The sequence below is a fragment of the Strigops habroptila genome, chromosome 1 (assembly GCF_004027225.2).
Source record: "Strigops habroptila isolate Jane chromosome 1, bStrHab1.2.pri, whole genome shotgun sequence".
NCBI classification, from domain to species: Eukaryota; Metazoa; Chordata; class Aves; order Psittaciformes; family Psittacidae; genus Strigops; species Strigops habroptila.
Window position 1 is genome coordinate 53,214,402 of NC_044277.2, and position 24,590 is coordinate 53,238,991.

At 38.3% G+C, this 24,590-nt stretch overlaps 1 protein-coding gene across 16 annotated transcripts in view; it reads right to left on the bottom strand.

Moving 5' to 3' along the window:
* PIEZO2 (piezo type mechanosensitive ion channel component 2) overlaps positions 1 to 24,590 on the bottom strand; it is a 321,453-nt gene that overhangs the window by 141,570 nt on the left and 155,293 nt on the right. Inside the window, exon 1 of one of the 16 annotated variants that reach the window (XM_030499082.1) lies at positions 17,182 to 17,218. The exons of the other annotated variants lie outside the window; for them this stretch is intronic. The gene's annotated coding sequence lies outside the window, so the exon portion shown is untranslated. Of the gene's footprint in view, positions 1 to 17,181; positions 17,219 to 24,590 lie in introns of those variants that run through there. 16 annotated transcript variants of the gene reach the window in all.

Genomic DNA, 24,590 nt, shown 5'->3' on the forward strand with positions numbered 1-24,590 from the left:
GTTTACATAAAGGCATACAGATATCCATATGTTCCACAATATTCCTGACTAAGAGAAAGTGCTGAAAAGACTGAAGCGAGCTGACAATCAGTGATTATTTCAAAACATATTTGCTCCCTTTTTCTGCAGCTTTCACTGGTTGGAACATGAACAGATCACCATTTCAAACTACTTTTCTAGTTCTATATTTTCTTCATTCTATAGCCAGCATATAATATAATCACAGAAAGTAAAAGACGTATAGATTTTCCAGACAGCTGCAGATGAGGAGGGAATAATATTTCCCCTGATTACAGCAAGTAACATTGTAAATTACTGTTATTTTACAAAGCCAGATTACCTTCAATACAGGGGAAAGGCACACAGGCACTAGGAAATGCTACAGTTCGAGCTGGAATGCCCACTGCACTCCAGTGAGGGCATGGGGAACCTCTCCACACCCCCCAGCCCTATTCCTAATTCAAAACCAGCCAAGTGCCACATTTGCAGGGATGTGACCATTCACCAAGACCCTCAATTCTTCCACATGAAACATTTCCCAGTCTACCCCGCCTGCCTTGGACATGACAATCTTTTGTTTCTCAGCATCAAGGAGGACATGATAAAGCAACATCTAACCTTCCCCACCATCATCTGCTTGAAAATCCCAGTGGGTTAGAGGCAAAAGCACATGGGCATTGCAGGAAGCAGGCTCCAGCCAACAGGGGTATGTGGGCAACATCCCCCCTCACTCCCCAGCTGACTTCCTTTAAAACTGGCCAAAAGAAACATCCTATTTACCCTTCATGCACATTGATTTCACAGCATCAAGTTGAAAAAGAAGAGTGGTAGAAATCAGCGTCAAACTGAATGTCTCAATGCCCTGAGATGTTGCTTCTTATTTTTCTTTAAACGCAGCAATTCCTGGGTGGCAAACACCCCATGCACATGTGGGAGGAGAGAGGACTAGTTCCCTGCACGGCCTAAGGCTGTCTGCTCAACAGCTGGGATGTGGGGCCACCAAAAACACCTCTTGGGTGTGGGAGGCAACTGTGGTAGTGTTTTGCCAGTGTCGGAGACTCTTACCTTGCCTGAGCACTGAAAAGGACAGGACTGCTCAGATCCAAATGGGGCAAAAAGGAGCTGATGTTGAGTGTCCCTGCTTTTTACCTCCAAGCTGGGTGCCCTTTCTCACCACACTGCAGCAGGCTGATCAGACGCTGTACGTGGTATTCTAGTACTCCACTGGCCACAGGCCTCCTTGTGCTACATGTGCCAATTGCTATTTGGAGATCTCACATGATTTATTCATGAACAAAACCCAAACAAAACACAAAGCCAAACCGTTAAGCATGTGTCCTAGAGGGTTTCTGGATACTAATTGCAATGCTGATTGCTCTCCAGATTAAAACAAAGACTGGCTCACATTCTGCTGCTGGTGGGTTTACCACTGTATTGCTCCCAGCTACCACTGTACTGCAGGAGGCTGAGCTGTGCCAAGAAAAACACTGACAACAGTCTCAACTCAAGTGCTCAAACAACGCAAGTCATAAAATACCTTCTATCAGACGTTTGTTTCCTTTGAATCCCTAGGTTAAATAGCATGAGAAAAGTTAGCTGAAATTAATTTAGCTGAAAAGAAAATAAGCACACAGGGTGGCAGGAAACGAGCAGCCTGAAAACCTGACGCAAACAGTTGGATAAATAAGATTCCTCCTGGATGGAGACGACTTCTGAGAGGATCTTATGCCATTGCTGAGACAGCCCAGACCATCAGATCAACACGACACAATGAGACGCTTCAGAGGGCAAGAATTTTAAATGGAAATTATAGAGTTGTCCAAGCACAGAAAAAATTTCTCCTCACTTGCAGTTAGCAAGGAGAAGATATCTGAGGTACAAAATCTAACACTTAGTAGCTATGAAGCCTCAGTTAAGAGATTGCTTTGCCATCACTTTCTTCCTTCAATTTCATGATACTCCTTTACTTGTCACAGCATCTAGTAATCTGTAGGCACCTAAGTGTCATGAGGTTGCTCTTCTTTTTTGCAAAGTAATGCTGTTAGAAAGGACAGAGTAATAAACACCCAGTTGTCAGCTTTTGGTTTCAATGTGGTAGAAATTGATTATTTTCTCATTAAGTTACTAAAAATATCCATGTTCAACTTTAAGCTTCATTCCTCTTTAATCTCACTGGATTGCTGATAGTATGTGTGCTGCAGTTAGCAGAAAGGAAATTTACCAATTTGATTTATATCCCTGTGCCTCACAATCTCGTTTGTCTCCCCAGTTTTATCTAAGGACCACCTGTGAGCATCATTAAGCCATTTTTGGTTTTTAACCACTGGCATCACATAAAAAAGACTAAAAGCTGCCACCACGGAATTCGGGAATTCTCCTGTCATAATAATTCTCCTATCATATACAGCCAGTGTAACACTTTTGTGGAGGGGGCTGGCAGAGAACGATCAGGATGAAAGTGGTGCTCTGATAACATGCTAGATTGAACCACCTCCTCTCTTGAAAGTCTAGCTCTCCCACTAGAACAGAACAAAACAGAAGTACTTCAGTTGGAAAGGATGTACAACAAAGTTGGAAGGGACATACAATGATCATCTTATCCAACTGCCTGACCACTTTAGGGCTGACCAGAAGTTAAAGCATGTTTTTAAGGGCATTGTCTAAATGCCGCTTAAATGCTGACAGCTTGGGGCATTGACCACCTCTCTAGGTAGCCCAAAGGCCTAAGCTGCTCCTCATAGGACATTCCATCTAGCCCTTTCACTAGCTTTGTTGCCCTCCTCTGGACACATTCAAGGACCTTCATGTCCTTCTTAAACTGTAGGTCCCAGAGCTGCACACAGAACTCAAGGTGAGGCTGCACCAATAATAAATTCAGCAGGAAATACTAGGTGTGCCACTTTCTCTTACTTTTTTTCTGAAAGCATTGATTTTAATTATTGTCATCTTCCTGCCATAAACTTCAACACTGTCTACCTTAAAAATAATCCACTTTTGACCTACTGAACATTCTAACAAGAGGAATCACTCTCTTTCTGCTCACTAATTAAAATTGTCCTTATGTGGTTATATTATTAATATTTCATATTAAACTGAATGGCAATCAGTGTCTTGCAAACATGCACAAAACTGAAGCATGTGCCATGAAAAACTGCCAAGTGTACTGTTCCCAATGAGAGGTGGGAATGACATAAAAAGCCTCCCTGACTGCTTCTGTTGGAATTTTACTGGTCACTTCTGCAAAACAACAGTATTGCTAGAGTAAGTCCCAAATTGGAGACAGGACTGAGGGAGCAGCTGGAGCTCAGGATCTGGCCGATGAGCATGATTTTGCAAAGGGATGTGGCAGGGTATGTGTTATTTCCACTTCAGGAACTTCTCTCCAGAGGTCCTCTCCAAGGACCTTCACCTAGAATACAGACTTGAAGAAAGCTCATACTCAAGGTAAAAAAATTGTAAGGATGCCATCTGTGATTAACAAAACTGAATCTCTTGCTTTAGATTCCTAAAGAACTGTTTCCCCAAAAAACAAGGCATACCAGAAACAATGAAAAGAGATTGACTAGGATGATGTTTCAGAGACTTCATTAAAAGTTAATAGAGATCTTTGTCTTTCAGTTTTATCGTCTCTTGGGCAGTAATGAGTAGGAGGATAAAGTTTCTTTGCTCACTCATTTTGCCATGGAAAGAGAAAGCCAGATGATCAGCTGATACCAATTATTGATCAAGATTACAGAAGGAAATGAAGTATGGGGGCAGACCGATCTGATTTCTAGCAGCACTGAACTGGAGCAGATGCGAGCATCAAGTCCTGCATCTTTTCTTTCCTCCCACATGTCTTTTTCTTCTCTGAACGGTAGCCCATGAAGGGAAATCTTGGCTCCTCAGTAAGTTCCCATAATTCATCCACATTTCAAAATAACAGTATATATTCCTTTGTGCTCTGACAGTGTGCAGAGGCCACATGAGTCCCCACTGAACTGGGGGTGTTAACCTCTGCTCCATTTTTCTCATCGTGCGCATATGGAAAAGAATATTTACTGGCTGCTTGGAAAAGTCAGTACATAACATTTACTCATGTCAAAAAAATGGGAAAAACCCTATACTATCAAGCTCTCTTCCAGGGTTAGATTATTTTTTCAACACAAATCTTATTTTCAGAAATAAAGAAATCTCACTCATTTTCTCTATTTTATTCTGATAAATTATTCCCCAGTTTACACTGTTTCACATTAGCTCATCATTTGCCCAGAGTATTTAATAATAACCTTCCATTTTTATATAAGGCCTACTAAAATTTTCTTCTTCATTCAGCTACTTTTTTGCATACATAAAAGGCCTTCATGTACCTGATATTATTTCTCTTAGTTTTATAGTCACTCTGAGAATTTCCAGAGCTCTCAAAGAGAGGAGTATTTGACCACACTTTGGTTGTATTTTAGGACTTGTGCGCTAATCATTTTTTTTACTTAAAAAAACCAGGTTTTTACTTAAAAACCTTTACTAGCTGGAAGAAAATTATTAAATGAATATGAAAGAATACTATTACAGAACCCACAAATATATTCTTTCACCTTTGAATTCCATCAGGCTTTTTTTTTTTTTGTATCACTGTGTGATTTCTTATCCTTGGCTTTTGCATTCCTCTGCTTTATTCTCTTCACTGACGAGTTTTTAATTTAAAAGTTACAGCTGATTTGACTGTTCATTCAGAACTGCATCTGCTATAGCAATGAATCTTACAGTTGTGCGATCACTTGCCAATGTCATCACATAGCAGGGGGATGCAGTCTGATGGCAAATACACACATACACTTAAGCTACAGGAAGACAGCAAATGAATAAAAAGTAATCAGAGTAGTTTTTGCATGCTGAAGCAGAAGAAAGGAACTTTATGATAGTGCAGTGAAAGTGGGAGGGAAGAAGACATGACAGACACAGAAGACAGATATGCTGCTGTTTGAAGCAATATGGAACAAATATACAAACTGTACTACCATTTCCACCCTGGCAGTTTCACTGTCTGCAGTTTACAGAATCAGATATCTAGCAGTCACTCCATTCATTCTTACAGTGCAGAAATCAGGCTAGCATACTGGAGAAAAGGTAGCTTAGAACCGTTCCTCTTTTAAGACTGAGATGTAGTTACATGATTAGGGTTGCAAAAGAGTCTTTCACAGCTTAAGCATTACTTCGATAGTTGCCGAAGCTATACTGGGGATCCTACGTTTTCCTGAAGTTTCACCTTCTACAGTCATGTGACTGTGAGAGTCACCAACTTTTCTTTACTAAGAACACACATATCTATTTTCAGCCCTCACATCTATGAAGAAAAGCTGTGAAGTGTGAGGCAACTTCCCTCTCAAAGGTTAGAAACCAGGAGAAAAATAACATTAATTTTAAATCATTCCACTTTGAAGCTATTACCAATTATTGGTGACATGCAATTTTAATTGAATTATTATTTTAAGTTTGACAATTGAAGAAAAGCCATGAAAATACTTCAGGGAGTGTATCTTTATATCTGCAAAAGAAGTAATCAATGTAGCAAGGACAAGGAAAATTATTTTCTGTTTCTTGCTAAACAATATTACATAGTGAAACATACATATCTTTGGTATCTTCATCTAAGTGTATCTTTTACCAAACACTTCTTTACAGGAAGGAAAAAATGGAAACTATTCACATTTTTCAAATAGGCCACAAATAAGTGGCCAAGTTTTCAGAAATTACAGATACTGACATTCTGTCTGGAAGTCAACATTTTCACATTATGGCTTTGTATTTCCATGCTAAAATCACAATAATTCCCACCCTTGAACTGACTTCTGTATGAGAGGCCTGTCCTTAATTTAACATGCAGAATTATAAAATCGCTATAATTGAGATATAGTCCTAAGGTGCAAAATTTTAATCTCTGTTTTGCTCCAAATTGCTCTAGTAGATCTACTTTTAAAGCTGGAAGCATGGAGCTAGCCCATATTAATTCCTATTTTGTCCTGGGTTATTAAATTATTCCATTTCCCAACAGGGTTGGAAACATCGGAAAATAACTTTGTAGAAGTATTTAGCTTGGCTTCTAAATATGCCTTTGCTTTACTGTTGGAGAAACACTACGATATATGTAAACAACCTTCACCCATGCTGACAAATAAATAAGTTTCAGATTTGTTTGAAAGATTTCTCCATGTGGGGTTCATTTCAAAGTTGACCTTTCTTTAAGAACAAAAGATAAAACAGGTACAAAAGCTACAATGTGAAGCCCTGTAAAAGGTCGGGTCCCTAGAGTATGGTTTAAGAAAAAGCAACAACTATAAAGTTTCTATAATGCTTAACTACAGTACAGCTCAAAAGGAGTTATACATGGATTTCTCCTCAGTAGTGGTTTCCATTTAAAATATTATGCAAGCATGAAGGAAGAATGCTTACTGTAGTAAAATTGTTATTATATTAGAATCAGGCATATTAGGAAACACAGGACTTAGGCAAGACTGTTTTCAGCAAAAGTTAATTTTTTTTGTTTAGGAAAAAAAAAAGGGAAAAGGATTAGTGGATTTGGGGCTTTTGAAATACTACAGAAGAAACAGATTTGGCCAGCACTTTCTTCGGAAAATCAGAAGTGCAGCACTGATTGAGCTAAGTTCCCAGCACTTGCAACAAAAAGACTACAGATAAAATGTTTGAGAGTCGTAAGGATTCTTGAGTTACAAACCCAACTTCCAAATAGACTCAGATACTTGAAAGATGTTATTTTGATGCTTTTAAACAGTTCAGAATGTTAAACTGAGTTTTAATGTTTCCAGAATCCCAGAGTCCCCTTTTTTTGAAGAAAAGAGACTCTTCGCAACCCTTTTGCCAAACTCAGGAAATTGGCCAAGATATGCCTAGGATTAAGCAGCCTTGATATCACTGCAAGTCTTGGTAACGCAGAGTCCCTAGTGAGGAAGTAGGACCACTGCCAAATGTATACTGACACTGCTACTCCTCTATTAGATCTGGAGACAAATTCAACTTGATCCCTCAGAAAAGAAAAGTGAGGAACCTGCTTATTCATGAAGCATCTTGTAATTAATAATACTGATGAGTTTCTCATCTACCTGCAGTTGAACTTGAGGTTTATCAGAGGCATGTCACACAATTAAGAGATTTGTTATCTGCAACCAGATCTTTTGGTGGGTGCACAGGAGGCTGAACAGGAAGCAGGACTGTCATGCTTCCCATGAGTAAGTGTCTTCTTACCCTTTATAGCATATCCATGCAAAGGACTGAAACACGGTGATCCCACAAGTGCGTTTTACTTGTACAACAAACAATGTGATTTTCCTCTGGACTACCTCATGTAATGTCCACCTTGGATTACTAACATCTGAATTCTAAGTTAAAGAATTTAAAATTCTCTAAATTCTAGGGAATCAACTGCAATCTCTAAATCTAGTTTATTAACACTAACAATTTCACCTTGGTTCCATAATGTTTACTCATAAGAGATAGATAAACCTTTGAAGTCTCTTACATAATTAAGGACTGTGTGTTCAGAAATCTAGAAAATTCACACTGCTGCTTTCAATGTTGTTTAAAAAGGTGTCAAAGTAGCCGCAATGAACCCAGAGGAAATACCTTTCTTGGCATATTACAGAGATGTACTCTACAGATTAGCCTTGATTACTATAATTATTTTATGTAGAGATTGTTTGTTACCATTAAGATAACTGCTGAAAAAGAAAAATGGGGGATTAAACTCTAGAAAATCTCTTAAATCTGCTCAAATGAAGTTATTTCAGTGAATGTTTATATATTTCATGATAAATAATTTTATGACATTTTTAATAAAGACAACTTTGAGAAAATCCGATAAGCAAGGAAGCAATTACTAGTCTTAAGTGTTTTTAGACATATGGTGATCATCTCCTGAAAAGCTTCTATAAAAAAGTCTCACTTGGTGAATCTCTCTTTACTGTTTCACAGGTGTGCAGCTCAAAGGCTACAAAACCATACCTAGCAATATACTGAAAAATTTTCTATGATATGATTGTTAAGAAGAAATGTGTTTGTTTTGCAAAAGGTAGGCTAGTATACTGCAAAACTCATCCACATGACATATGTCAAAAGTGAGCTATTCCTATAACTAGCTTAAGTTTAGTTAGCACACTAAAAGGACCATTGGGAGAGGAGAAGAGGGGAAGGGAAAGGAGAGCAGAGGAGAATATTTCAGTTGGAAGAGACCTACAATAATCATCTAACCCAACTACCTGGCTACTTTAGGGCTGACCAACAGTTAAAGCATGATATTAAGGACATTGTTCAAATGCCTCTTAAATGCTGACAGCTTGGGCCATTGACCACCTCTCCAGGAAGCCTGTTCCAGAATATAAACGATATCTTGGAATATGCACAAGATTAATCAAATTCTAAACAGGAGTCTCAGAAGTTAACCATTACAGATGCCATATTTGCCCCTGGAGAGTAGTGTACTTCCTCACCCAACGCATAAAGTGGTGCTACAAATGTCTCTATGCTGCTGGGGAAAAATAAAACAAACACAGCAAAAAGAGGGACTTTAGGATAGGTGTATCGTCTCTGAAGGTCCTTCCATGTCAACAACCAAACCACCCTGAAAACGGAACAGCTGCCCAGCTTTACAGATATAGTCCAGGGCTAGAGTTAAAAGCAGAAATTCTTCACAGGCCACAGCTCTTAGGGCACCATGAAACACAAGTGGTAAATGGGGTAATAGTCCAAAACAGGACACTTACTAGTACTTATTTCTTTCAGATTATGCTCACTCTAGGGGTAAGGGCAGCTGTCCTGAAATTATTTCCTTCTCAGTGGGAACAATGGGATTAGGTTACTTCACAGGCTACTACAGTGCGTCCAACACAGAATATGTTTTTTTAACAGGCAAACAGCAAACACTTTGCTCAGAGTAACTTGTGCCTGAGCACACTGGACTGACTACACACTGCCTTCTGCAACACTGGAATGAAAGTGGACATCATTGGAAGAAAATCCACAAAGTTAAACTGTTTTAAAACTAGATTTAACGTGTTTCTATTTCAGTGTTTAATACTGACTAAAAGATTTCAGCTGACACAGTACTAGGGAAAAACAACCTTCAGTTTTCTTCCTATCTTTTAAAACAATGTTTTTGGTTTTTGCAAATATAACCCAATTTTTATTCTGGCTTTGTTTGCAACTCAGACTTTTATTTCAAAGTCTCACTTTTCGTCAGAGCAGAGAAGAAAACTCAATTTAAGATAAAACCTCAGGCATGCAGTATATATCAAATGAAACTGAAAACACATTTCTTCCCCATTTCCCACACTATAAACAACACAAATACTTCAGCACACACATCCACAAATTCCACGGTCCCAGCCACCATGAAGTAACAAAACAAGGAAAGATCTGAAAATTAAACAAAAGCAACCTCAGTTCTCTGTCTTCCCAGGACTTGGGACCCTGTGCTGCCCTTCACCTGGAGACAAGTGCACACGTGTGGGAAGTCCCCTTGCTTGCCGTCCATTGCCCCTTAAGAAAACAACTGCAGTGTTGCAGCTGGAAGGACATGAATAAGCCCTTCTGATGTGGTCCTCTGGCCCAAGATCCCTACCTATCAATTAGGAAACAGCCAGACAGAGAAATTACTAAACTAAGATATCACCCAGAAGACAACAATTCTGTTATAAGCAATAAACTGCTCTCTTATTGACAGCCTCCCAAAGGAAGGTGGGGAATTGGTTCCATCTCCTCAGCTTCCTGTGTTACATTTATCTGCCGTATTACTCAAAGAACATACGTAATTGTAATCACTGCAGAATAAATTCCCCTTCATTAACTCCTATAAAAGTATGATGGGCATCATATATTAAAAGAAAGATGTGCCAAGAATGCTGAGGAAGGCTGTAAACTAATCCTTATCAGATGTGAGGCCTGAGTGGGCAAAGCAATAGAAAGTATGAACAAAACATCGATTAATCTATTTTTTCTGATATGAAGCAATTAAAGGACAGTACACTGAAAAAGTGAACGCTGCTGAAATAAGGGGGCATGCCTGGGCACTGAAAACTTAAGCACTTGCTTAAGTGCTTTGTGGAACAGGAGACCAAAACAGTCACATAGGCTATTATTATATATATAAAAAATTACAGATATATATATACATATATATGTATAAAATGGTATACATATTACAGCTATAGCTATAGCTATTTTTTCAAAAATGGTCAAAGAAGTGCCTGGCAGGGCTTTCCCCTTATCCCTCTGATTGCATCACTGCATCCATTTTCCCTTGTCTTCCCAGAGTCAAATTATTCACTATTTGCAAAACACATTCAGACTGCCCTGTTTCTTTTAAATCAGCCTCTCAAGGATCAGACCCTGCAGCCTTGTGCAGCCCCTGGCTGAGGCCATACTTCCAAAATGATGTCAATGGGAGCCTTGTCCAAGAAAGGACTATAGGATTCAGCTGTATGTGAAGAAAGGGTTTGAAATTATGGAACATAGTATCAGGATAAGACTTTATATTTCAAACATATATTTATTCTTTTTACTAAATCACTGAAGAGTGTGGGGAGGAGTGGGGGATGTCACTATAGAAAACCATATGGTACTTGGATTTCCAAGCCAGAATTGTGCATAATAAATATTTATAGAATCCAGTGGTATTCTCTTCTGTTTATTCTTTACATGTCACTCTGGCCAAGCACCAATCAAACATCCCAGCAAGTTACAAGCAATCTAAGCATGGGGGAGAGAGAGAAAACAGATCACCAGTAGGCTCATAATTAGCAACCTAGACCTGGAAGGAGGCGCTTGGGAAGTGCCTCTGATGCGCCTGGATTCCAGCGCTCACCGCACGTCATGAGTGGTTTCGGAAATTGAGTTCTCAGTCTCTGCAAGGGGTAGGGAAGATATACACGGTATTTTTGGCCGCACTGAGCAGGGGCATGTGTGGAGCAGCTGCAAAAGCAGACATCCGTCTGCTCTGGGAGACCAACATGGAACAAAAACACATCTCTCAGCGATGACAGCTAACTTGCTCCTGGCGTCTGCTGGGAAAGCTGTGTCTCTCTACCTGTGGCATGCAGGGCTGTTGTGTTTATTTTGCTTTAGACAAAAACAACGCCGATTGTCCTCCTCATCACCTTGTGATTAGAAGAGTAGTTGAAGGAGCTACTGAAACACATAGAAGATCTGGAATATATCTTCATAGGAGCCAATCTTCTTATCCAGGGTCTAGCTCCAACAGAGCAATCTTTTGGTCTTTCCCTCTTTCCCTGACAGTCTTATTTCCTTCCCTGCTCTTACCTTCTTTCCCTTTCCTTTCCTTGAGGTGTGAGAGCTACCAATCCCCAACTGCCATTTCATTCTTCAGAAATAATAAAAGGATTTTAAAAAACGCAGAACAAGCCCAGAAGTCAATACACAGTACTTCACTAACAGGAGCAGCTTTCACTGTTGATCACCCTCAGCATCACTTCAGCCAGAATCTGGGATGTTGCGTGTTGCACATTCTACACAGATGTTGCTGCTGTACAAATGGTGCAGACATGACACATCTGCATTATGTAGAGTGGAAGTCACATACTTTTCCATATATAAACATGCAACTTAAAATTAATAATAAACTTTTGCATATCACAAAAATAACAATAATTCAGAATCATTTTGAAGCAATCGACCAAACAAAAGTTGAATCTTCAATATGGAAAACTGAGGAGCTTACACAGATATTTACATTTTACTAAGAAACTGGTGTTCAAAAGAACCTTCCTCTGTGTCATTGAAACAGATATTTATTATGGAAAACATTCTTATCAAATGTTGCCAAAACGGTAATAACCACACATCTGTTATTCTTCAAATATATATTTTTTAAAACAGTTGGCATTTACTTAACGTATAATAACAGTTATTAAATCATTCTTAAGTCTGTTTTGTGGAACCATAATGTAAAGCATCACATACATGAGAGAAACACCATGGGAACAAATGTAAAAGGGGGATAGAAGCACTGTAAGTAGCTGAGTAGTTAAGTAGTTATTAGTCCCATTAGAAAATGCAACTCAGAGAAGAGTACTAAGGGGAAGACTGGAAATCTGGAAACCCTGCAGGACAATGAGTTTTAAGAGGCCCAAAACTGTTCATTTAAAATTTTTAAATTATTAGATAATTTCTGGGTCACAAATACATAACAACAGATTTCTGTGATCACGATTGAATATACTACACAAGGACATAAACTCCATCATCTGGTAGCTCAAACTAGAGAGACAGATTTTTTAAAAAGTCCTTCTTTCGGTTTTAATTTCCTGCAGTGTGAAGTGGCAGCTTCCCCAAAGTTGGCCAAGGCTTTTTGCAGGCTTTTCACTGCAAGCCTCACCCCAGCCGTGAGCTGAAAAGACCCTACAGACCGCGTTACAGGAGAAGACCAGATCAATGTCTGACCTAATCCTCTTCTGTCTTGAATTTTAATAGGCTTCATGCATTAAGCTCTCTTTTTGATTGCCAGAGTAGCCAGGAAACAATCACAGTCATTGTTAATTGTTCATAACTTTCACTTGAGAGTTTGAGTGAGCCATTTCCACTGGGTCTTTCATGTGACTGAAAATATCTGAAGCCAGTGAGATGAACAATGCTTTCTGAAACACATTTTTAGTCATATTTGGAACAACACAGAACAGAGCTGACTGCTTTCCAGACATTTGTATGAATACGTGGGTGTCGTCTAAACATGCACCAATAATGACCAAAAAAACCCCTGGGTTTATTGTTCGTTACTTAATGGAGGCAAAAAAAAAAATCCTATTTATCCACAAGTCTACTTGCTTTGGCTTAGATTATTAAAGAAACCATGTAAGGTGATAGTTTGCTTGACGTGCAGGTATCACACATGTTCAGCATTTTAAACCACGTTTCTTGTAGGACAGCGTAATACAAGCTTCATTTTTCATAATTCTCCAAATTTCCCCAAAATTTTCTGCAGAAAATGCAGTCAGAAACTGCAGTCAAGATCATCTTGGACAAAGATGTTGACTACTATATGTTACAATTAGCTTATTTGTAATGTCTCAAAAAACAATCAATAACATAAAGACCTTCATTTAAATCTATCAAACCCACATATACTCCATTTAATTGAAAAGCTCTTAACTCCAGTCATTTCCTGGATATAAAGGTACTTTACTCAAGCTCCAGCATTTTTAATTTCTCTCACACTGAAAAGCAGCATCCTCAGCTCACAAGTAATGCTTACATAAAAGCCTCACAGTCAGGTCTCTTGGTGCCTCTATGTTTGCCAGGATATGAAGACAACAGCAATGTAAACACTCTACTATCATAGAACAAACATCATGTAATCACAAGGCAGTGATGACATAACCTGTGTATTACCTGGGCTTAATTTTCTGCAATGTAAACTGAGTGTCTGCATCTCCTGTTCATCAGTGTGCTCTAAAACGGCCTGTTAAGAGGACCATTCTATATGATTTTTTCCAGTTTTTAAGCAAAGATATAGTCCTCCTCAGGACATTAATTTGAATGTCTTTCCTTTTGTGTATCTAAAAATCTTGCTTTGTCCTGAATAAGAATGTGCTTGCTCAAACACCACATTTAAATGCTATTGATATTTCACAGCTGACTCAGGTGTGCCTAAGTTAACAGCTTGCAGAGAATATATTTTTAAATAGCAAAACCAGTGCCACTGCTCTTCTTTTCTTAGTATTGATATACATAATACGAGAACAACTGTAGGGGATCAGCCCTAATGTAGCTGTAGCTCACTATCCTATCAGTGTCCATAAAGGGATGCTTACTGATGACAATAAGACTAGGGAAAGTATGTAGTGATACACCCCCAGAATAATCTCTCAGGTCTGAAAGATCTGCAGACCTGGGATTTCTACTTCTGTGACTGTAAGTTAAGTGCACTTCCTGCATAGAAATATTACATATAGCAATGTGTATCCCTTTGTTAACTTTGGAAACCATTCCTTAAGGCATAGGAAATACTGATCTTAGGCAATGACATACAATATGATATTAAACAAATATTGCTATAAAGGAGTTAACACTGGACTTCATAAATATGTTATGGATCTTTTAGTCAACTAAATTGTTAGTGCTGATACAGTAATGTCATAAATAGTCTTGTATTAAAAATACATGTAAGAATATGACTATCAAAAAAAACCCCAAACATTAACTGTTCTACCTGTTTAAAGGACTTTATTTTTCTTGTTCTCTCTTTGCTCGTTCTCTGAAAAAGCTGATGAGAACACATTTGCTTCTATGATTATGGCAAGCCAAGTCATCAAAATTTTCACCCCATCTGTGCTAACTAATGTGCTGTTTCAATTAAAGTTACTCCAGGATGCAATCAGTCTCTCAGGATGCAGAACTACCATCTGAAAGCCTTTCTTCTTTTCAAACTAGAATGGTAATACTGGGATCTGCACAGTAATCTCTTCTACATATTTGTCTCCTCTCAGGCAGGCTTCTCAGCTGTAATTCATAGAATCATAGAATCAACTAGGTTGGAACAGACCTTTAAGATCATCAAGTCCAACCTTTATCCCAGGACTGCCAAGTCCACCAACAAACCATGTCACTAAGGACCTCATCTACATGTTTTTTGAACACTTCCAGGGATGGTGATTCTGCCACTTCCCTGGGAAGCCTGTTCCAATGCCCGACTACCTGTTTGGTGAAAGTATTTTTCCTAATATCCAGTCTTAATTAAGAATTAAGAATTGTGCGTGTTTCATGCTGCACATACATTTCACATACACAGCTACTGTGGGCTCTCCCTGTTGTTTCCTCAAGTTGGAAATTGCCACAAATAGAACTTCTTATGAACTCAGCTTAAAAACACTGGCCATTTTCCATTGGCAGTTGCAAACCACAGACCCAAGGTATCAATTCATTCTAGCACTCCTCAAAACTATTTTTTTTTTCCATTCTGATGCAGACAAACAACCCAGCAGGTGCCAATTTGTAATCTTAAAAGAAGAATGGAGCAATGAAAGAATCAGTATTTCACTGTAGTGCTCTTCACACATGTATGGTATTATGCTGAATGAAATGCTCATCAAGAAACAAGAGAACAGAGAACAACCTACTAAAAAGAACCTCTCAACAACATCTAACTTAGTAACTGAGAGTGTGTAATTTTCACTAATATCTGAATCTCTTTTTCTTTTTTTTTTTTTGAAGTGCTGTTAAAAACATTCTATCTCTAAATAGACAACATCCAGTAAGGTGTCACAGTTAAGGAATTTCTAGTCTGATTCTTGATTTGGCACTGCATCTTTTCAAGTGGCTATTGAACCACAGCCCCCACCTATCCCAATGCTGTAATGAAATGGAATCACAATTTTCCTTTCAATCAATACTGTTTCTTATGCTATCCTGCATAACAAAAACTACAGGTTTAGCACACTTTATGTTTGTTAAAATTACTTTTAAAAACTTCTAAAAACTGCTAAAGTAAAAATTAGAGACAGGAACATTCTTAAATTAATTTTGATCATGTACCTACCCAGGACTACTAAATACTGACACTATGAAAGGCTGCAATTTTCTACTCAGGTTGCCTATAACATTGGGGCATTTTTAAGATTATGGGGCAGTAGAAGAGACATATTTTTATTTAGTGATCTGATTAAAGTTTTAAAACATTTCTTACTGGTGGGAAGCTATGAAACGAAAATGCCCGTGTTTCCCCAGCTACAAAATGGTAAGTATTCCATATCAGTCTGGATTTTCAAATTGTGATAAAAATATATGGCAACAAAATATTTGATTTTGTTTAAAAAAGTCTGGCCAACATCTTTACAGGAATGACTGTACTGGTATCAAGAGATTTACAACAGAAATGAATTTGACCTCTACATATTATTTGGTAAAGGAAAAATGGTTTAATTGTTCTGTAATATTTTACTGTTAAACTAACCCAAGCCGCAAAGCTACAAATGTACCAATGAAAAGTTAGATTTCACCAAAACAGATCTTTGTCACATTCAAAAGTGATTTTCTTTTCTATGTTTCCTTTGAAGAATCAAAATTATACGTATCAGCGTAATATCTATGGGTGTGAGAATAAGAACAGATTTTTTTTCCATGCACTTCTGTGACTACTGTGTTGAAAAAAGCACCGTCCTTCAATTTTTTCAAATGTAATGTCTAACATGGAAATCTAATATATTTAGCTGAACAAGAAAACCAGGTTTTGTTGTAACAAAAACTTGTTTTGTTGTAATAAAAACTTTATGCAAGGTAACAGTCAGAATTGAAACACAGCTTGCTTTTTGCTTGTGAGAAAAGAAGCAAGTAGCTTGCTGTTTCATAGTATTTGTATGGCTATTTATTGATTTCAGAAAGGCCTGATTGTCTGTAGGGTTTGCTGAGATGCCTGAGGCAGTATGCACAGCATGGGCTCAAGCAACATGAAGACATGCAACATTCCTTCTTGCCCAGCTTACAATGACCCAAGCATATTAGTGCACAACTGCAAGCCACTCTACTGAGGGAAACCAGCAAAACTTCATTCAAGCAAACAGCAAATTCTTCTGCTTACCAATTTTAAAAGAATAAACATGAGATTGAGCATCTGAATTTCAACATCAGATCACTTTTTACTGGGCTTGGCCTAGTTTAATTTACGAGACATATGTTTCTGGTATGATGACCTTGTGGTTAAGTTTGGCTGCAAGAAGTTTTTGCACTTTAGGAATGCTGAATTCTGATTTTTCCTCTGATGCTAAATAGCTGTCTGCCAGCTTTGGTCTTCTTTCAACTTCATTTACTTTTGTCAACTAATATGTCACAGGTTAGAAGTTTCATGGAAAAAATAATATGAGCGAGAGCAATATTTTCATTCATAAGTAAGACTTTTGCCCAATAGTGTGTCACCTTTTCTAATACTAGCATGCTGTATAGTTGCCAGAAAAAAACATTATAAGCCAAGTTCATATAGTGAATAAGTTGCTTCAGACAGAGTGGGGAAAGAGGACATAAACAGAAAAGCTGAACATGTATGTGCATGACACTGCATAACTTCCTCTCTAAATTTGACATCATAAATATGTTTGATCAGCTAAAACAAATAATACTGCAAACTTTCCCATGCAGTTTTTCTTCCTTTTCTTTTTTCACTGGTAAGGAAACAAATTTATGGCTTACCTTTCAAAACCAATCTGCCGTAATGTCTTCTCCCATGTTGAACCTATACAAAGAGGAGAAAAAACAAACACTCTCAGTAAAGAGCCTTTATTGTATGAACACTCTTCTTTCCTTGTGCAGCTGGGATCTGTATAGCAAGGTGATTTTTCCACCCCTACAGAAGTACTTGTAAATAACATCTGTTTTCCCCAGAGTGAAGAACTGTTAAAAGAGGCTACCACCGGGTGACGTAACTGAGGGGTATCAGCCTGTATTTCTTTACATTGCAAGGCAGCTGGTCACTGCTACAGTTCACTGCAATTCCAAGGGTGGTCTCCTCTCCTAGAGCAATGTGATCTGTACATGACTCCTGAAAGTGCTGAGCTGGCATCTCACATCACGTGCTCTTCACATTTCAGCTTTTCATTTTACTGTAGTGTTCGCCTGGTTCTTGCTGAAAGCTTTACAGCTCCTTCTGAAACCCAGCCCTTTTAAGCAAAAGCATGAAGATGTATTTCTGCTTTATTGTTTAACCCTTCACACTCATACAAACAGCTGCAAAGGACTCTTACTCAAAACGATCAAGGACTCAGCCTCACAAACTATTCAAATGGTAGACTCATGAGTGCATGCAACGTAAGCAACTACAGTTCTTTTTGAATGCTTCATTATACTTAAACTGAGAGAAGTAACAATAACACTTGTTGCTGATGCAGTCCATCACCTAAAGGGAGATATAAATTAAGAATAAACAGATTCCCTATGAGTGACATTTAGTAGTACCAGAGAAACTCAGAGACAAGCAGCAATGTTGCCAAAAAGTACTGAGGAAAAAGCATAAAGACATGAAAGAAAGAAATTTTGTCTAATTTAAATCTGGAAAATGTCAGGATTAAATATGTATTGCGCAGTGAGTGCCCATACAAAAACTATAATAGAATCATGAACTAGATTCTCTCTACTGCAATCCAACTCCTACTTGCCAAATTAGTATGGGAAAACTGGTGACATAACACTATCAGTCAAAAAAACCTCTGCAGATACATCTCTTACCATTGTTACCTTTCCACTCTGGTAAACGTATCAACTCAGAAACCAATGACCTGCCATGTTTGTAGTATGGTATTTATCTCTAATCTACGACTGCTAAATGTTTAAATAAGACCTAGTAGATGCTTTTCACCTTTGAATTTGGAACACTTACTGTTGATCTAGATAAGAATCTAAAAACTTGACTTCTAAGAAGTTTTGGGTTTGAGGTTTTAGGGTTTTTGTTTGCTTGTTTGGTTTTTAAAAAAAAAAAAACCCTAGCAACAGAATTCTTTCTACTCAATTGAATAAACTTTTCAGTTTAGCTCAAGGAGAATGTGGTATATTTCTAAAGTAATGATACAATTTTTCAGTACAATATTATCTAGTATCTGTCTGGTTTGCATATCAGACTAAGTACTTTAAAACTGAAATTAATAAAAGCCAAAAAGTTAATTTCTTTATAGGCCTATGTCATGTAAGGCTTCCTTCACAGTTCCTAACTGGACAGCCAAATAACGAAGCTAACATTGGCTTGTGGAAAATAAATTCTTGGTGTTAATCTCTGCTTTTTAGAAAGAGGAAAAGAAACTACATTAAAGTATACGTTCTTCATATCAATCAAATTCCGACATGTCAATCCGTACAGGAAGGAAGCGGGTTGGCTAAGGAGAGTAGGTTCACAGCTGGTTCCAAAGGTGGTCAGTACACTCCAATATACTCTTCTGGAACCCCTTCATCATTCAACTTCCCACTGCCAGTTGCTTCAAACTTCAGTCACACACATACTTTCAGCAAAAGGCTCTATAAACCTTTTCTGATGATGCTTCAGGGCAATGGACACAAAGCTTTTCTGTTCAGGACTGTTACAGTTACAGCAAGTGACCAATATAAAATAACTTTTAATTGTTCCCATTCAGTCCGAAGCAGGCAGGCATCCGGCAGAGCACACAAAAAGAAGAGGCTTCAAAACCAAGGTGGAGAAAGCTCTTCCTTCACTTTATGGAAAAAAAAATGAGTCAAGTTCTGTTCTGGAATAACTGAACTGTGCATTATTTGATAAGCACAGGGAACTTCTACTGTGGTGCCTGTATTTGCCTGAAGTGAGGCAAGAATTCTGCCTGCATAACTGCCAACATACAATAGCTTTCATCAACACTGAGTTCATATTTTATAAAAATAAGTTCTCTAAAGACATCTTTAAAACAGGACAACAAATGTTCTCACACACATTTATTTCAAAAAACCCCATAAACCCCAATTTTCATGCATAGTACAATAAATGTCAACATTTCACTAAGATAAATAAAGAACCACTCCATTAACATCTTCTATTATGATTTATCCCCCAAACCCACCACCTTCTGCATGGCCCTGGAGTATATCTGGTTTCATGTAGCACTGATGAATCAAGTAATTGTTAAAAAGATGACAGTGTCACTCCACAGGTAAGTGGAGGGCAGACACAAGCAGTTCTCCATATAGTTTATGCAATCCTTCTGGCTCTGAAAGAGTATTCAACAGTTTTTGAAGTTTGAAGATTTGAAGAGTGTTGAAGAAAAGAAATCTCAACAGTACTTTTTAAAGCAAAGCCCAGTGCTGGCATCTTTAGTCAGTGTTTCTATGTTTTCCACTGTAGTGTATACTAGATGTATGAATTTTTCACCCCATGATTGGCTATACTTCAGTTGTATGATATATAGAGAGTCCTACAGGGAAGGAGGAGAGGAAAAAAAGCAAAAGAGAAATGGGAATTGGGTCTCCACTGGTTTGAAATAATCTTTTGGCTGCAGCTGGCTAGCAGAACACGCTTTGAAATGCATGTGACTCCTATGAAGCAAAGCCTGCCAAGAACACAACTAACATTTCATATTAAAAAAATATACATCTTCTTTATGGAGTCTTATTTTAAAATGTTTATGATCTAAACATTCTGTTTTAAGATTTGCCAACTCCATTCTCAATAGTATCAACTTCTACGCTGCACTAACAGCCAAAAGTAAATACCCTGAGGTAATAGCAGCACCAAGAAGAATAACGCTATTAAAAGTCTAGAAAACTTATTATTTGATTTAAACCTTACCCGGTGCTTCCAAAACATTAAACAAGATTTAAGTCACGTAACTCTCATTAAAATCAAAACAGGAGTTTTTTACGAATTAAAGACTTGATCCTGCTCCCAAAGAAATCAAGCAGAATTTGGCTATTCAATTCAGCCTTTCTCTCTGCTGGGACTGTGGAAAACATTCACCTGTCGACTTTCAGATTCAGTCCGCTGCTACACTTCAGTTGCTAAGTTAATTTGGCTTCTCTTTGCTTTCTGTTTTTTACCACCATGTCAAAAATACCAAAACTGTTTATAAGACTGCCTTAATCTGGTATCCGTGTAATTAAGCTTTTGTTCCAAATATTTGCTCCAGAGTGCCTGACCATTCCCATCTTTTCCAAAGATTCTCTTTCACATTAACAGTGCTAGCTGTAAAATTCTTCACAAAGATGAAGCATCATGTACTTCCAGAACTACTGCTCACATTTAATAGGAACAATGGTAAAATGCACGGTATGCTCACATATGCACTCAATGAAACCCTAGCATAAGAATGAGAGTATAAGAATATAAGATTTAAGAAGATAAAATTAAAAACATCTTTCTGAAATTAAAATTTGTCTTCTTTGACAGGTAGCCTCTCATTTATATGGCAGTTTCCATATTTGGGTTGTTTTGGTTACAACTTCTTGCTTACTACGAACTTACTATGAATGAGAGGATTCATTATCCACTGCCAGTCTGCTCACCTTTACAAAACATGAAGTTGCCTAGCTGCTGAAGTGCCATGGTAGGCTTAAGAAAAACACAAAATAACATATTCATAGAAACACAGAATCATAGAATACCAGGTTAGAAGGGACCTCAAGGATCATCTGGTCCAACTTTTCTTGGCAAAAGCACAGTCCAGACAAGATGGCCCAGCACCCTGTCCAGATGAATCTTAAAAGTGTCCAGTGATGGGGAAAATACTGGAAAAGTGATTTTCAGCCATTCATGGAATATGTGCAACCATTCCCTTTTATCTATATCATGCCCTATCTGCCACAGCTAGGTACACCAGAGATCTGTAGCTGGCATATTATTACCCTTCTGTGTCCATGCTGATCTTTTAATACAGTTCAGAAGAGTCTTTCTTGAGCAAATATTTTTACCATGCTTTGGTTTACATGACAGAGTGACCTCTGACTGCACAAACTGGATTCTTTTCACATGAAACTAAACCGCACCCCAAGGACGCAACTGTTGTGTTTCAACCGCTAATGGGCATTAGGTCCGCATGACCAGACCAGAGCTAATCCACACTAAACCCCACTCAAAACATGTGTAGTGTGGTGGCCAGGGACTCTGAACTAAATGCTTCACCCCTATCATGCTATGCTGCTTGCTAAGGCAGATGCAGCTCTCTCCATCACTCCCAGTCCCACTCCTGGAGTGTCCCCCCAAAAAGCTTTCTGGCTATGGACACCTCAAGGGTCAGGGTGCTCACCCTTAGCATTGTTTTCTGGGCTGTATCCATATCCACTACAGTGCACAGCAGCCTTCTACTGCCCTGATGTAGAAGCAGGGTTGGACTGGATGCTCAGCACAGCCACACTCCCCACAAAATCCCACGGAGCCAGTTCTGTAAGGCACAACAGCAGGTTATTTCATTTTTAAAACAACTTCTCGAGGAGAAGGAATAGGGAAAAATCTGGGCTGTTACAGTGTGCTGTGCCATACTGAAGAGACTAAAACCACCAGTTAAAACAGAAGCAGAGGGCCAGTGGTCTAGGATTCTGACTAAATGAAGAAAGTGATTACCGAATACATACCAAGAAAGAGGTCATTCAAAGAACAAAGTCTTTACTTGCCACTCGTACCAGCTTTCAACAGATTTTTGGCTGAATAAAGAGTACAAATTTGATCCCTGCACAATAATGTCATGGGAAAGATTTATTGCGTATTTTCTCCTATGCTGAACATATTAAATTATTATCGTGAGATAGAAAAATTGCTTTCCTATTAAAAAAGAAATCTTGACTCATTCCACGTTAACCGGAAAATAATAATCATCAAAACTATTACTTCTCCTCTAACGAGATTTTAATGAGTGGGAACTTTTAATAATAAAATGAGCAGACTAGGAATATAGAGCAAAGTGCAATAGTACTGACACTATGTTTGTGTGTGTGCACAGAGATGCATATTGCTTTAAAAGGAGTATTAAGAAGACAACAGCTATGGTAAAGCGATTAACGGCTGCATTTGGCAGTTACCTCTTCCAGTCTGCAGCTGGGAGCTCTGGGAACCCAGAAGGGTCTGAAAAGCTCCCACACATAAGTGGGGACCGTAGAAGCAGCTACTGTACTGCTAATCTATATTCTGTGCTTTGATCTTGATTAGCACCAGAATTAGAGGGCTGGGGGACGATTGTTTTTAAAATTGGTGATATAACTTAAGGTAGATAACACAATGTGAAATACTCCCAGTGCACCTGGGACATAAATGATCCAGCATCCTGCTGCTCACTGGTCAGATTGCCAAATGGAGGCAAGGACAGATCCCAGCTCACCTTGTGTGATGGTAAGACCAGTGTCTCTGAGCCTGATCCAAAGTCTATAGAAATACCTGGACAGATTTACATTGAGTTAATGGGCTTTGACAGTTTGTCTGAAATGGAAACAAATAACAATAAGGAATAGTAAAAAAAGTAATCTGTTTTTCAGTAATGTAAGTAACAGCTATTATTTCTACCCCAGGAATGAACTAGTAAGGAGCCATGTTCTGTGGATAATTCATTTGGGAGAATAGGAGCAGAGGAAGAAAAAGTTTTAGAATTTAAAACTTTAAATGGGATACATCTTTGAATGTGAAGATTATATATTTTTATATGAGAATCACACACACCATTTCATATGTGAGGATGACTTGCTAATTAAACATCAAGTTAAGAGATGTGTGGAAGAAATAATAACTTGGAAAAAGAAAATTTGGGAAGGTGCTTTCTACATTTCTTCTTCCATGCCAGATACGTTTAAAATGATACACAGGTAATAAAGCAATTTGAAATTGGATGAATTGCTTCACCTTTCCTTTAATTAGCTTTTTCAGGATGACAGGTTCCATAGTTTTTATAAGAATAATTACTTCTTTTGTCTGCTTAGATATAGTATACCAAAAACACTTACAGGGAATCTTCCCCTGCAACACACACATGCTTAAAACCACTCTTATTTTAAGCCCATTTAATTTCAAATTCGTCTCCTGAACAAGGCAGCAAAACATCAAAACCCACAGCCCTAGAAAATCTTTAGGGAATGTGATTCTGATGAACCTGAGATAGCTAGTAATGGAAAGCTTTTTGTTCTTGTTGTTTAATCTATTATTTGTTTGCTGTAATGGTTGGTTGGTAGTTTTTAAGCCCGAATTTCCAAGAATACTGGAATTTGAATTCATTCTGGCATCTTTTGGTTTTTAAATAGACCTGCTCCCATGTCCCTATGACAGCAGACCACTGCAAAATCGGATGAGAAAAAGGACTTTTGAACACTGTGCAAAGCAGAACTTTTGTAAGGTGTCCTGCGTTTCAGTAGGTCACTAGCACAGAATCCACTACGCAGGAGTAAAGTGGGAAAGAATCAGATGGTCCACAGATATAACCAAATTCTATCACTCTTTTTTACAATAGAAAAGGGTGTCAGGGCTCTGAGGAGCAGCCTCCAAAGGCAGGCGACATTTCCTGCCACTGCCTGGGGGATATCAACCTCAAGTCAGAGAGCCACTGAGCTTAAGAGCGGAGGAGTTCTGCTCCAGACCTTCTGAAGGAGGCCAAATAATAATTTAAACGGGCCCATTTTCAGACATGGCAGACTGGCTTTGCTTTGGTTTTCAAAGTAAAAGCAAAAGAACTTTAAGAAAACTTGTAGTAAGTTTTATTTTTTCATAAATCTGAAGAAAATGAGGTTTTTCTGCATTTTTGTTGGCAGAGAAATCCTCTGCCACCCCAACCAACGCTGCTCTGTCTTCCAAATAGTACCTTGGAAGCAAGGTTTTCACTTCAGTGCATAACTGACAGGCATCCTTCCAAGCAGAGCTATCCTCTGCTTAGTTTTATTGTAACATATATACTGTTATGAATAATAATGTTGACCTAGTTTCCTGCAATGATGAATGTGTGCAGTGTACAGTGCAAGGAATTTGCTTTTCATTGTCTCATTTTCTCTTTTGTCTCATCAGAAGGAGAGGTGAGCAAATGTTTCTTCTGGAATTCTTCAGCATAGACATATGAGCAGGGGAAGACAAACAACAAGTAGGTCTTCAGGAGCACATCCATATACAAGAAGTAATGGATGAGAGAAATAGGGTCAGGAAA